Source organism: Stenella coeruleoalba (assembly GCF_951394435.1).
Source record: "Stenella coeruleoalba genome assembly, contig: scaffold_69, whole genome shotgun sequence".
In the NCBI taxonomy this organism is placed as follows: Eukaryota; Metazoa; Chordata; class Mammalia; order Artiodactyla; family Delphinidae; genus Stenella; species Stenella coeruleoalba.
In genome coordinates, this window is record NW_027645992.1 from 1,535,646 (window position 1) to 1,550,211 (window position 14,566).

The 14,566-nt window shown below is 44.1% G+C and overlaps 1 long non-coding RNA gene across 16 annotated transcripts in view; it reads right to left on the reverse strand.

The window, feature by feature from the left end:
- LOC307181408 overlaps positions 1-14,566 on the reverse strand; it is a 1,608,936-nt gene that overhangs the window by 1,522,387 nt on the left and 71,983 nt on the right. For 14 of the 16 annotated variants that reach the window (XR_013826691.1, XR_013826692.1, XR_013826695.1 and 11 more), the window contains exon 1: positions 11,535-11,598. The exons of the other annotated variants lie outside the window; for them this stretch is intronic. This is a non-coding gene — a long non-coding RNA (uncharacterized lncRNA). Of the gene's footprint in view, positions 1-11,534; positions 11,599-14,566 lie in introns of those variants that run through there. 16 annotated transcript variants of the gene reach the window in all.

Genomic DNA, 14,566 nt, shown 5'->3' on the forward strand with positions numbered 1-14,566 from the left:
AAGAGGCAGAACGTCCACAATGATGCACTTGGCCAAAAAGGGCGTATGCGTTTTTTCCTGAATATATTCAGGAAAAAACGCATACGCCCTTTTTGGCCAACCAAGCAAGCTTGCAAAGGAAATCTGCACTACAATGAAGTCTCACTTCCCCCCGGTCAAAAGGGCCATCTGAAAAAAGTGTAAAATCCAGAAAGGCAGGACAGGCCATGGAGAACTGGGAGCCTTGTTATGCTGATGGGCGGGATGTAAATTGCCAACAGACACTCGGGAGAAGTGTATGGTGTTTCCTGAAACATCTAAAAAACAAAGCAACAGAGCCTAGGGCACTGCCACTTATGGTCCTATAGCTTAGGGAAATTAAAATCAAAAAGACACAGCCACCCCAAAGTTTGGGACGCCTCTGTTTACAAGAACCTCGTTTACAGTACAAGTTCAACATCGCAGAAAGTGAAAAAAGGATAAAGAAGTTGTGGTATTTACTTACAAAGCAATATCACTCCGCAATGAAATCTATGTCATCAGGCCCTTAGCAGCACAATGAGTGGATTCAGGTATGATGATTCTAACTGAAATAAGTCACACAGAAAAAGAAACATCATAAGATATCAGTAATACACGGAATGTAAACTTGGCTACACAGAAACTGAATTACAGAACAGAACAGGGTCTCAAATTTAGAAAACCAACTTATGCTTGCTTAAGGGTAAAGGTGAGTTGGGGTGCTGCATAAAACCAGAGATTGAAATGAGCACAGATAAAGTTCCTTAAGTCAAATATGGAATAGACAAGAGCTACTCCTTGCTCAACAAAATGGACTCAACACCGCATATTAAACGCCTAAGAATGTACCTGACTAGTAAGTATCTTAAAACCTATGGATTGCTATGTCTCCGAAAGAGAATCAAGCATGTGTACAGGGGCATAAACGCAGCAGTGATAGGATTGGAGAGGTTCGGTGAGCAAATGAAGACCCTTTGAAGTCATATTGCATGGTACCCATTACACGGGTCTTAACTCTCCAGGTTTAAGGTATTCTTCCTTCAGCTAAAACATGCATGTGGAACCCAAGTATGATCAACCATGTGAACGGGAGACGTGTTCAAATATGTCTCAGTTTTCCTCCCCTGGTACTCGGGTGCAACATTCCAGACGCTTTACTAACACTCTCCCCACTTGGAGAGTCAGCGCCTTTAACCTCCTGTTTGGCCCAATTTGCAATTTCTGCGGAAGATGAACAGGAATAGCGAGAACCAATGAGAGGCTAGCAGGAGGTGTCTGGACGGGCAAATTTAACTCTCATTTCCCACCAGATAGAGGAAATAACCAAAGGCTCAGCGTGCCGTACCGGAACCAGATTAGGGCCTGAAGCCATCCTGCGGTGTTGCGGCCAGGTCACAAGAAAGCGAGTTGAAGAAAGGAGCTCAGGGGCACTGTAATTCACAAACCTGCAGAGTTATAAATGACAGCTATCGTCCAAAAATAGACTGAAGTAAGGCTGCCAAGAGGACTTGAAAGCGGGGCAGAATTGCAGGAAACCGATTTCAGGAGGTAGACTGGAATTGCATTGAAAGCATAGGAAAAGAGGCAGAACGTCCACAATGATGCACTTGGCCAAAAAGGGCGTATGCGTTTTTTCCTGAATATATTCAGGAAAAAACGCATACGCCCTTTTTGGCCAACCAAGCAAGCTTGCAAAGGAAATCTGCACTACAATGAAGTCTCACTTCCCCCCGGTCAAAAGGGCCATCTGAAAAAAGTGTAAAATCCAGAAAGGCAGGACAGGCCATGGAGAACTGGGAGCCTTGTTATGCTGATGGGCGGGATGTAAATTGCCAACAGACACTTGGGAGAAGTGTATGGTGTTTCCTGAAACATCTAAAAAACAAAGCAACAGAGCCTAGGGCACTTCCACTTATGGTCCTATAGCTTAGGGAAATTAAAATCAAAAAGACACAGCCACCCCAAAGTTTGGAACGGCTCTGTTTACAAGAACCTCGTTTACAGTACAAGTTCAACATCGCAGAAAGTGAAAAATGGATAAAGAAGTTGTGGTATTCACTTACAAAGCAATATCACTCAGCAATGAAATCTATGTCATCAGGCCCTTAGCAGCACAATGAGTGGATTCAGGTATGATGATTCTAACTGAAATAAGTCACACAGAAAAAGAAACATCATAAGATATCAGTAATACACGGAATGGAAACTTGGCTACACAGGAACTGAATTACAGAACAGAACAGGGTCTCAAATTTAGAAAACCAACTTATGCTTGCTTAAGGGTAAAGGTGAGTTGGGGTGCTGCATAAAACCAGAGATTGAAATGAGCACAGATAAAGTTCCTTAGGCCAAATATGGAATAGACAAGAGCTACTCCTTGCTCAACGAAATGGACTCAACACCCCATATTAAACGCCTAAGAATGTACCTGACTAGTAAGTATCGTAAAACCTATGGATTGCTATGTCTCCAAAAGAGAATCAAGCATGTGTACAGGGGCATAAACGCAGCAGTGATAGGATTGGAGAGGTTCGGTGAGCAAATGAAGACCCTTTGAAGTCATATTGCATGGTACCCATTCCACGGGTTTCAACTACCCAGGTTGTAGGTATTCTTCCTTCAGCTAAAACATGCATGTGGAACCTAGAGTATGATCAACCATGTGATCGGGAGACGTGTTCAAATATGTCTCAGTTTTCCTCCCCTGGTACTCGGGTGCAACATTCCAGACGCTTTACTAACACTCTCCCCACTTGGAGAGTCAGTCCCTTTAACCTCCTGTTTGGCCCAGTTTGCAATTTCTGCGGAAGATGAACAGGAATAGCGAGAACCAATGAGAGGCTAGCTGGAGGTGTCTGGACGGGCAAATTTAACTCTCATTTCCCACCAGGAAGAGGAATTAACCAAAGGCTCAGCATGCCGGGCCGGAACCAGATTAGGGCCTGAAGCCATCCTGCGGTGTTGCGGCCAGGTCACAAGAAAGCGAGTTGAAGAAAGGAGCTCAGGAGCACTGTAATTCACAAACCTGCAGAGTTATAAATGACAGCTATCGTCCAAAAATAGACTGAAGTAAGGCTGCCAAGAGGACTTGAAAGCGGGGCAGAATTGCAGGAAACCGATTTCAGGAGGTAGACTGGAATTGCATTGAAAGCATAGGAAAAGAGGCAGAACGTCCACAATGATGCACTTGGCCAAAAAGGGCGTATGCGTTTTTTCCTGAATATATTCAGGAAAAAACGCATACGCCCTTTTTGGCCAACCAAGCAAGCTTGCAAAGGAAATCTGCACTACAATGAAGTCTAACTTCCCCCCGGTCAAAAGGGCCATCTGAAAAAAGTGTAAAATCCAGAAAGGCAGGACAGGCCATGGAGAACTGGGAGCCTTGTTATGCTGATGGGCGGGATGTAAATTGCCAGCAGACACTCGGGAGAAGTGTATGGTGTTTCCTGAAACATCTAAAAAACAAAGCAACAGAGCCTAGGGCACTGCCACTTATGGTCCTATAGCTTAGGGAAATTAAAATCAAAAAGACACAGCCACCCCAAAGTTTGGGACGCCTCTGTTTACAAGAACCTCGTTTACAGTACAAGTTCAACATCGCAGAAAGTGAAAAAAGGATAAAGAAGTTGTGGTATTTACTTACAAAGCAATACACTCCGCAATGAAATCTATGTCATCAGGCCCTTAACATCACAATGAGTGGATTCAGGTATGATGATTCTAACTGAAATAAGTCACACAGAAAAAGAAACATCATAAGATATCAGTAATACACGAATGGAAACTTGGCTACACAGGAACTGAATTACAGAACAGAACAGGGTCTCAAATTTAGAAAACCAACTTATGCTTGCTTAAGGGTAAAGGTGAGTTGGGGTGCTGCATAAAACCAGAGATTGAAATGAGCACAGATAAAGTTCCTTAAGTCAAATATGGAATAGACAAGAGCTACTCCTTGCTCAACGAAATGGACTCAACACCGCATATTAAACGCCTAAGAATGTACCTGACTAGTAAGTATCGTAAAACCTATGTATTGCTATGTCTCCAAAAGAGAATCAAGCATGTGTACAGGGGCATAAACGCAGCAGTGATAGGATTGGAGAGGTTCGGTGAGCAAATGAAGACCCTTTGAAGTCATATTGCATGGTACCCATTACACGGGTCTCAACTCTCCAGGTTTAAGGTATTCTTCCTTCAGCTAAAACATGCATGTGGAACCCAAGTATGATCAACCATGTGAACGGGAGACGTGTTCAAATATGTCTCAGTTTTCCTCCCCTGGTACTCGGGTGCAACATTCCAGACGCTTTACTAACACTCTCCCCACTTGGAGAGTCAGCGCCTTTAACCTCCTGTTTGGCCCAGTTTGCAATTTCTGCGGAAGATGAACAGGAATAGCGAGAACCAATGAGAGGCTAGCAGGAGGTGTGTGGACGGGCAAATTTAACTCTCATTTCCCACCAGATAGAGGAAATAACCAAAGGCTCAGCGTGCCGTACCGGAACCAGATTAGGGCCTGAAGCCATCCTGCGGTGTTGCGGCCAGGTCACAAGAAAGCGAGTTGAAGAAAGGAGCTCAGGGGCACTGTAATTCACAAACCTGCAGAGTTATAAATGACAGCTATCGTCCAAAAATAGACTGAAGTAAGGCTGCCAAGAGGACTTGAAAGCGGGGCAGAATTGCAGGAAACCGATTTCAGGAGGTAGACTGGAATTGCATTGAAAGCATAGGAAAAGAGGCAGAACGTCCACAATGATGCACTTGGCCAAAAAGGGCGTATGCGTTTTTTCCTGAATATATTCAGGAAAAAACGCATACGCCCTTTTTGGCCAACCAAGCAAGCTTGCAAAGGAAATCTGCACTACAATGAAGTCTCACTTCCCCCCGGTCAAAAGGGCCATCTGAAAAAAGTGTAAAATCCAGAAAGGCAGGACAGGCCATGGAGAACTGGGAGCCTTGTTATGCTGATGGGCGGGATGTAAATTGCCAACAACCAGTCGGGAGAAGTGTATGGTGTTTCCTGAAACATCTAAAAAACAAAGCAACAGAACCTAGGGCACTTCCACTTATGGTCCTATAGCTTAGGGAAATTAAAATCAAAAAGACACAGCCACCCCAAAGTTTGGAACGGCTCTGTTTACAAGAACCTCGTTTACAGTACAAGTTCAACATCGCAGAAAGTGAAAAATGGATAAAGAAGTTGTGGTATTTACTTACAAAGCAATATCACTCAGCAATGAAATCTGTGTCATCAGGCCCTTAGCAGCACAATGAGTGGATTCAGGTATGATGATTCTAACTGAAATAAGTCACACAGAAAAAGAAACATCATAAGATATCAGTAATACACGGAATGTAAACTTGGCTACACAGGAACTGAATTACAGAACAGAACAGGGTCTCAAATTTAGAAAACCAACTTATTCTTGCTTAAGGGGAAAGGTGAGTTGGGGTGCTGCATAAAACCAGAGATTGAAATGAGCACAGATAAAGTTCCTTAAGCCAAATATGGAATAGACAAGAGCTACTCCTTGCTCAACGAAATGGACTCAACACCGCATATTAAACGCCTAAGAATGTACCTGACTAGTAAGTATCTTAAAACCTATGGATTGCTATGTCTCCGAAAGAGAATCAAGCATGTGTACAGGGGCATAAACGCAGCAGTGATAGGATTGGAGAGGTTCGGTGAGCAAATGAAGACCCTTTGAAGTCATATTGCATGGTACCCATTCCACGGGTTTCAACTACCCAGGTTTAAGGTATTCTTCCTTCAGCTAAAACATGCATGTGGAACCTAGAGTATGATCAACCATGTGATCGGGAGACGTGTTCAAATATGTCTCAGTTTTCCTCCCCTGGTACTCAGGTGCAACATTCCAGACGCTTTACTAACACTCTCCCCACTTGGAGAGTCAGTCCCTTTAACCTCCTGTTTGGCCCAGTTTGCAATTTCTGCGGAAGATGAACAGGAATAGCGAGAACCAATGAGAGGCTAGCTGAAGGTGTCTGGACGGGCAAATTTAACTCTCATTTCCCACCAGGAAGAGGAATTAACCAAAGGCTCAGCATGCCGGGCCGGAACCAGATTAGGGCCTGAAGCCATCCTGCGGTGTTGCGGCCAGGTCACAAGAAAGCGAGTTGAAGAAAGGAGCTCAGGGGCACTGTAATTCACAAACCTGCAGAGTTATAAATGACAGCTATCGTCCAAAAATAGACTGAAGTAAGGCTGCCTAGAGGACTTGAAAGCGGGGCAGAATTGCAGGAAACCGATTTCAGGAGGTAGACTGGAATTGCATTGAAAGCATAGGAAAAGAGGCAGAACGTCCACAATGATGCACTTGGCCAAAAAGGGCGTATGCATTTTTTCCTGAATATATTCAGGTAAAAACGCATACGCCCTTTTTGGCCAACCAAGCAAGCTTGCAAAGGAAATCTGCACTACAATGAAGTCTCACTTCCCCCCGGTCAAAAGGGCCATCTGAAAAAAGTGTAAAATCCAGAAAGGCAGGACAGGCCATGGAGAACTGGGAGCCTTGTTATGCTGATGGGCGGGATGTAAATTGCCAACAACCACTCGTGAGAAGTGTATGGTGTTTCCTGAAACATCTAAAAAACAAAGCAACAGAGCCTAGGGCACTTCCACTTATGGTCCTATAGCTTAGGGAAATTAAAATCAAAAAGACACAGCCACCCCAAAGTTTGGAACGGCTCTGTTTACAAGAACCTCGTTTACAGTACAAGTTCAACATCGCAGAAAGTGAAAAATGGATAAAGAAGTTGTGGTATTTACTTACAAAGCAATATCACTCAGCAATGAAATCTGTATCATCAGGCCCTTAGCAGCACATTGAGTGTATTCAGGTATGATGATTCTAACTGAAGTAAGTCACACAGAAAAAGAAACATCATAAGATATCAGTAATACACGGAATGTAAACTTGGCTACACAGGAACTGAATTACAGAACAGAACAGGGTCTCAAATTTAGAAAACCAACTTATGCTTGCTTAAGGGTAAAGGTGAGTTGGGGTGCTGCATAAAACCAGAGACTGAAATGAGCACAGATAAAGTTCCTTAGGCCAAATATGGAATAGACAAGAGCTACTCCTTGCTCAACGAAATGGACTCAACACCGCATATTAAACGCCTAAGAATGTACCTGACTAGTAAGTATCTTAAAACCTATGGATTGCTATGTCTCCAAAAGAGAATCAAGCATGTGTACAGGGGCATAAACGCAGCAGTGATAGGATTGGAGAGGTTCGGTGAGCAAATGAAGACCCTTTGAAGTCATATTGCATGGTACCCGTTACACGGGTCTCAACTCTCCAGGTTTAAGGTATTCTTCCTTCAGCTAAAACATGCATGTGGAACCCAAGTATGATCAACCATGTGAACGGGAGACGTGTTCAAATATGTCTCAGTTTTCCTCCCCTGGTACTCGGGTGCAACATTCCAGACGCTTTACTAACACTCTCCCCACTTGGAGAGTCAGCGCCTTTAACCTCCTGTTTGGCCCAGTTTGCAATTTCTGCGGAAGATGAACAGGAATAGTGAGAACCAATGAGAGACTAGCTGGAGGTGTCTGGACGGGCAAATTTAACTCTCATTTCCCACCAGGAAGAGGAAATAACCAAAGGCTCAGCGTGCCGTACCGGAACCAGATTAGGGCCTGAAGCCATCCTGCGGTGTTGCGGCCAGGTCACAAGAAAGCGAGTTGAAGAAAGGAGCTCAGGGGCACTGTAATTCACAAACCTGCAGAGTTATAAATGACAGCTATCGTCCAAAAATATACTGAAGTAAGGCTGCCAAGAGGACTTGAAAGCGGGGCAGAATTGCAGGAAACCGATTTCAGGAGGTAGACTGGAATTGCATTGAAAGCATAGGAAAAGAGGCAGAACGTCCACAATGATGCACTTGGCCAAAAAGGGCGTATGCGTTTTTTCCTAAATATATTCAGGAAAAAACGCATACGCACTTTTTGGCCAACCAAGCAAGCTTGCAAAGGAAATCTGCACTACAATGAAGTCTCACTTCCCCCCGGTCAAAAGGGCCATCTGAAAAAAGTGTAAAATCCAGAAAGGCAACAGGCCATTGTGAACTGGGAGCCTTGTTATGCTGATGGGCGGGATGTAAATTGCCAACAGACACTTGGGAGAAGTGTATGGTGTTTCCTGAAACATCTAAAAAACAAAGCAACAGAACCTAGGGCATTTCCACTTATGGTCCTATAGCTTAGGGAAAATAAAATCAAAAAGACACAGCCACCCCAATGTTTGGGACGCCTCTGTTTACAAGAACCTCGTTCACAGTACAAGTTCAACATCGCAGAAAGTGAAAAATGGATAAAGAACTTGTGGTACTTACGTACAATGCAGTATCACTCAGCAATGAAATCTATGTCATCAGGCCCGTAGCAGCATAATGAGTGGATTCACGTACGATGATTCTAACTGAAATAAGTCACACAGAAAAAGAAACATCATAAGATATCAGTAATACACGGAATGGAAACTTGGCTACACAGGAACTGAATTACAGAACAGAACAGGGTCTCAAATTTAGAAAACCAACTTATGCTTGCTTAAGGGTAAAGGTGAGTTGGGGTGCTGCATAAAACCAGAGACTGAAATGAGCACAAATAAAGTTCCTTAGGCCAAATATGGAATAGACAAGAGCTACTCCTTGCTCAACGAAATGGACTCAACACCGCATATTAAACGCCTAAGAATGTACCTGACTAGTAAGTATCGTAAAACCTATGGATTGCTATGTCTCCGAAAGAGAATCAAGCATGTGTACAGGGGCATAAACGCAGCAGTGATAGGATTGGAGATGTTCGGTGAGCAAATGAAGACCCTTTGAAGTCATATTGCATGGTACCCATTCCACGGGTCTGAACTACCCAGGTTTTAGGTATTCTTCCTTCAGCTAAAACATGCATGTGGAACCCAGAGTATGATCAACCATGTGATCGGGAGCCGTGTTCAAATATGTCTCAGTTTTCCTCCCCTGGTACTCGGGTGCAACATTCCAGACGCTTTACTAACACTCTCCCCACTTGGAGAGTCAGCGCCCTTAACCTACTGTTTGGCCCAGTTTGCAATTTCTGCGGAAGATGAACAGGAATAGCGAGAACCAATGAGAGGCTAGCTGGAGGTGTCTGGACGGGCAAATTTAACTCTCATTTCCCACCAGGAAGAGGAAATAACCAAAGGCTCAGCGTGCCGTACCGGAACCAGATTAGGGCCTGAAGCCGTCCTGCGGTGTTGCGGCCAGCTCAAAAGAAAGCGAGTTGAAGAAAGGAGCTCAGGGGCACTGTAATTCACAAACCTGCAGAGTTATAAATGACAGCTATCGTCCAAAAATAAACTGAAGTAAGGCTGCCAAGAGGACTTGAAAGCGGGGCAGAATTGCAGGAAACCGATTTCAGGAGGTAGACTGGAATTGCATTGAAAGCATAGGAAAAGAGGCAGAACGTCCACAATGATGCACTTGGCCAAAAAGGGCGTATGCGTTTTTTCCTGAATATATTCAGGAAAAAACGCATACGCCCTTTTTGGCCAACCAAGCAAGCTTGCAAAGGAAATCTGCACTACAATGAAGTCTCACTTCCCCCCGGTCAAAAGGGCCATCTGAAAAAAGTGTAAAATCCAGAAAGGCAGGACAGGCCATGGAGAACTGGGAGCCTTGTTATGCTGATGGGCGGGATGTAAATTGCCAACAACCACTCGGGAGAAGTGTATGGTGTTTCCTGAAACATCTAAAAAACAAAGCAACAGAGCCTAGGGCACTTCCACTTATGGTCCTATAGCTTAGGGAAATTAAAATCAAAAAGACACAGCCACCCCAAAGTTTGGAACGGCTCTGTTTACAAGAACCTCGTTTACAGTACAAGTTCAACATCGCAGAAAGTGAAAAATGGATAAAGAAGTTGTGGTATTTACTTACAAAGCAATATCACTCAGCAATGAAATCTGTATCATCAGGCCCTTAGCAGCACATTGAGTGGATTCAGGTATGATTATTCTAACTGAAGTAAGTCACACAGAAAAAGAAACATCATAAGATATCAGTAATACACGGAATGTAAACTTGGCTACACAGGAACTGAATTACAGAACAGAACAGGGTCTCAAATTTAGAAAACCAACTTATTCTTGCTTAAGGGTAAAGGTGAGTTGGGGTGCTGCATAAAACCAGAGATTGAAATGAGCACAGATAAAGTTCCTTAAGCCAAATATGGAATAGACAAGAGCTACTCCTTGCTCAACGAAATGGACTCAACACCCCATATTAAACGCCTAAGAATGTACCTGACTAGTAAGTATCTTAAAACCTATGGATTGCTATGTCTCCGAAAGAGAACCAAGCATGTGCACAGGGGCATAAACGCAGCAGTGATAGGATTGGAGAGGTTCGGTGAGCAAATGAAGACCCTTTGAAGTCATATTGCATGGTACCCATTCCACGGGTTTCAACTACCAAGGTTTAAGGTATTCTTCCTTCAGCTAAAACATGCATGTGGAACCCAAGTATGATCAACCATGTGAACGGGAGACGTGTTCAAATATGTCTCAGTTTTCCTCCCCTGGTACTCGGGTGCAACATTCCAGACGCTTTACTAACACTCTCCCCACTTGGAGAGTCAGCGCCTTTAACCTCCTGTTTGGCCCAGTTTGCAATTTCTGCGGAAGATGAACAGGAATAGCGAGAACCAATGGAGACTAGCTGGATGTGTCTGGACGGGCAAATTTAACTCTCATTTCCCACCAGGAAGAGGAAATAACCAAAGGCTCAGCGTGCCGTACCGGAACCAGATTAGGGCCTGAAGCCATCCTGCGGTGTTGCGGCCAGCTCAAAAGAAAGCGAGTTGAAGAAAGGAGCTCAGGGCACTGTAATTCACAAACCTGCAGAGTTATAAATGACAGCTATCGTCCAAAAATAGACTGAAGTAAGGCTGCCAAGAGGACTTGAAAGCGGGGCAGAATTGCAGGAAACCGATTTCAGGAGGTAGACTGGAATTGCATTGAAAGCATAGGAAAAGAGGCAGAACGTCCACAATGATGCACTTGGCCAAAAAGGGCGTATGCGTTTTTTCCTGAATATATTCAGGAAAAAACGCATACGCCCTTTTTGGCCAACCAAGCAAGCTTGCAAAGGAAATCTGCACTACAATGAAGTCCCACTTCCCCCCTGTCAAAAGGGCCATCTGAAAAAAGTGTAAAATCCAGAAAGGCAGGACAGGCCATGGAGAACTGGGAGCCTTGTTATGCTGATGGGCGGGATGTAAATTGCCAACAACCACTCCGGAGAAGTGTATGGTGTTTCCTGAAACATCTAAAAAACAAAGCAACAGAGCCTAGGGCACTTCCACTTATGGTCCTATAGCTTAGGGAAATTAAAATCAAAAAGACTCAGCCACCCCAAAGTTTGGAACGGCTCTGTTTACTAGAACCTCGTTTACAGTACAAGCTCAACATCGCAGAAAGTGAAAAATGGATAAAGAAGTTGTGGTATTTACTTACAAAGCAATATCACTCAGCAATGAAATCTGTGTCATCAGGCCCGTAACAGCATAACGAGTGGATTCAGGTACGATGATTCTAACTGAAATAAGTCACACAGAAAAAGAAACATCATAAGATATCAGTAATACACGGAATGTAAAGTTGGCTACACAGGAACTGAATTACAGAACAGAACAGGGTCTCAAATTTAGAAAACCAACTTATGCTTGCTTAAGGGGAAAGGTGAGTTGGGGTGATGCATAAAACCAGAGATTGAAATGAGCACAGATAAAGTTCCTGTGCTTTATATTTATTCCAAATATGGAATAGACAAGAGCTACTCCTTGCTCAACGAAATGGACTCAACACCCCATATTAAACGCCTAAGAATGTACCTGACTAGTAAGTATCTTAAAACCTATGGATTGCTATGTCTCCAAAAGGGAATCAAGCGTGTGTACAGGGGCATAAACGCAGCAGTGATAGGATTGGAGAGGTTCGGTGAGCAAATGAAGACCCTTTGAAGTCATATTGCATGGTACCCATTACACGGGTCTCAACTCTGCAGGTTTAAGGTATTCTTCCTTCAGCTAAAACATGCATGTGGAACCCAGAGTATGATCAACTGTGTGAACGGGAGACGTGTTCAAATATGTCTCAGTTTTCCTCCCCTGGTACTCGGGTGCAACATTCCAGATGCTTTATTAACACTCTCCCCACTTGGAGAGTCAGCACCTTTAACCTCCTGTTTGGCCCAGTTTGCAATTTCTGCGGAAGATGAACAGGAATAGGGAGAACCAATGGGAGACTAGCTGGAGGTGTCTGGACGGGCAAATTTAACTCTCATTTCCCACCAGGAAGAGGAATTAACCAAAGGCTCAGCGTCCCGTGCCGGTACCAGATTAGGGCCTGAAGCAATCCTGCAGTGTGGCGGCCAGGTCACAAGAAAGTGAGTTGAAGAAACGAGCTAAGGGACACTGTAATTCACAAACCTGCAGAGTTATAAATGACAGCTATCGTCCAAAAATATACTGAAGTAAGGCTGCCAAGAGGACTTGAAAGCGGGGCAGAATTGCAGGAAACCGATTTCAGGAGGTAGACTGGAATTGCATTGAAAGCATAGGAAAAGAGGCAGAACGTCCACAATGATGCACTTGGCCAAAAAGGGCGTATGCGTTTTTTCCTGAATATATTCAGGAAAAAACGCATACGCCCTTTTTGGCCAAACAAGCAAACTTGCAAAGGAAATCTGCACTACAATGAAGTCTCACTTCCCCCCGGTCAAAAGGGCCATCTGAAAAAAGTGTAAAATCCAGAAAGGCAGGACAGGCCATGGAGAACTGGGAGCCTTGTTATGCTGATGGGCGGGATGTAAATTGCCAACAGACACTCGGGAGAAGTGTATGGTGTTTCCTGAAACATCTATAAAACAAAGCAACAGAGCCTAGGGCACTTCCACTTATGGTCCTATAGCTTAGGGAAATTAAAATCAAAAAGACACAGCCACCCCAAAGTTTGGGACGCCTCTGTTTACAAGAACCTCGTTTACCGTACAAGTTCAATATCACAGAAAGTGAAAAATGGATAAAGAACTTGTGGTACTTACGTACAATGCAGTATCACTCAGCAATGAAATCTATGTCATCAGGCCCGTGGCAGCATAATGAGTGGATTCAGGTACGATGATGCTAACTGAAATAAGTCACACAGAAAAAGAAACATCATAAGATATCAGTAATACACGGAATGGAAACTTGGCTACACAGGAACTGAATTACAGAACAGAACAGGGTCTCAAATTTAGAAAACCAACTTATGCTTGCTTAAGGGGAAAGGTGAGTTCGGGTGCTGCATAAAACCAGAGATTGAAATGAGCACAGATAAAGTTCCTTAAGCCAAATATGGAATAGACAAGAGCTACTCCTTGCTCAACGAAATGGACTCAACACCCCATATTAAACGCCTAAGAATGTACCTGACTAGTAAGTATCTTAAAACCTATGGATTGCTATGTCTCCGAAAGAGAATCAAGCGTGTGTACAGGGGCATAAACGCAGCAGTGATAGGATTGGAGAGGTTCGGTGAGCAAATGAAGACCCTTTGAAGTCATATTGCATGATACCCATTCCACGGGTCTCAACTCTGCAGGTTCCAGGTATTCTTCCTTCAGCTAAAACATGCATGTGGAACCCAGAGTATGATCAACCATGTGAACGGGAGACGTGTTCAAATATGTCTCAGTTTTCTTCCCCTGGTACTCGGGTGCAACATTCCAGATGCTTTACTAACACTCTCCCCACTTGGAGAGTCAGTGCCTTAAACCTCCTGTTTGGCCCAGTTTGCAATTTCTGCGGAAGATGAACAGGAATAGTGAGAACCAATGAGAGACTAGCTGGAGGTGTCTGGACGGGCAAATTTAACTCTCATTTCCCACCAGGAAGAGGAATTAACCAAAGGCTCAGCGTGCCGTGCCGGAACCAGATTAGGGCCTGAAGCCCTCCTGCGGTGTTGCGGCCAGGTCACAAGAAAGCGAGTTGAAGAAAGGAGCTCAGGGGCACTGTAATTCACAAACCTGCAGAGTTATAAATGACAGCTATCGTCCAAAAATAGACTGAAGTAAGGCTGCCAAGAGGACTTGAATGCGGGGCAGAATTGCAGGAAACCGATTTCAGGAGGTAGACTGGAATTGCATTGAAAGCATAGGAAAAGAGGCAGAACGTCCACAATGATGCACTTGGCCAAAAAGGGCGTATGCGTTTTATCCTGAATATATTCAGGAAAAAACGCATACGCCCTTTTTGGCCAACCAAGCAAGCTTGCAAAGGAAATCTGCAGTACAATGAACTCTCACTTCCCCCTGGTCAAAAGGGCAATCTGAAAAAAGTGTAAAATCCAGAAAGGCAGGACAGGCCATGGAGAACTGGGAGCCTTGTTATGCTGATGGGCGGGATGTAAATTGCCAACAGACACTCGGGAGAAGTGTATGGTGTTTCCTGAAACATGTAAAAAACAAAGCAACAGAGCCTAGGGCACTTCCACTTATGGTCCTA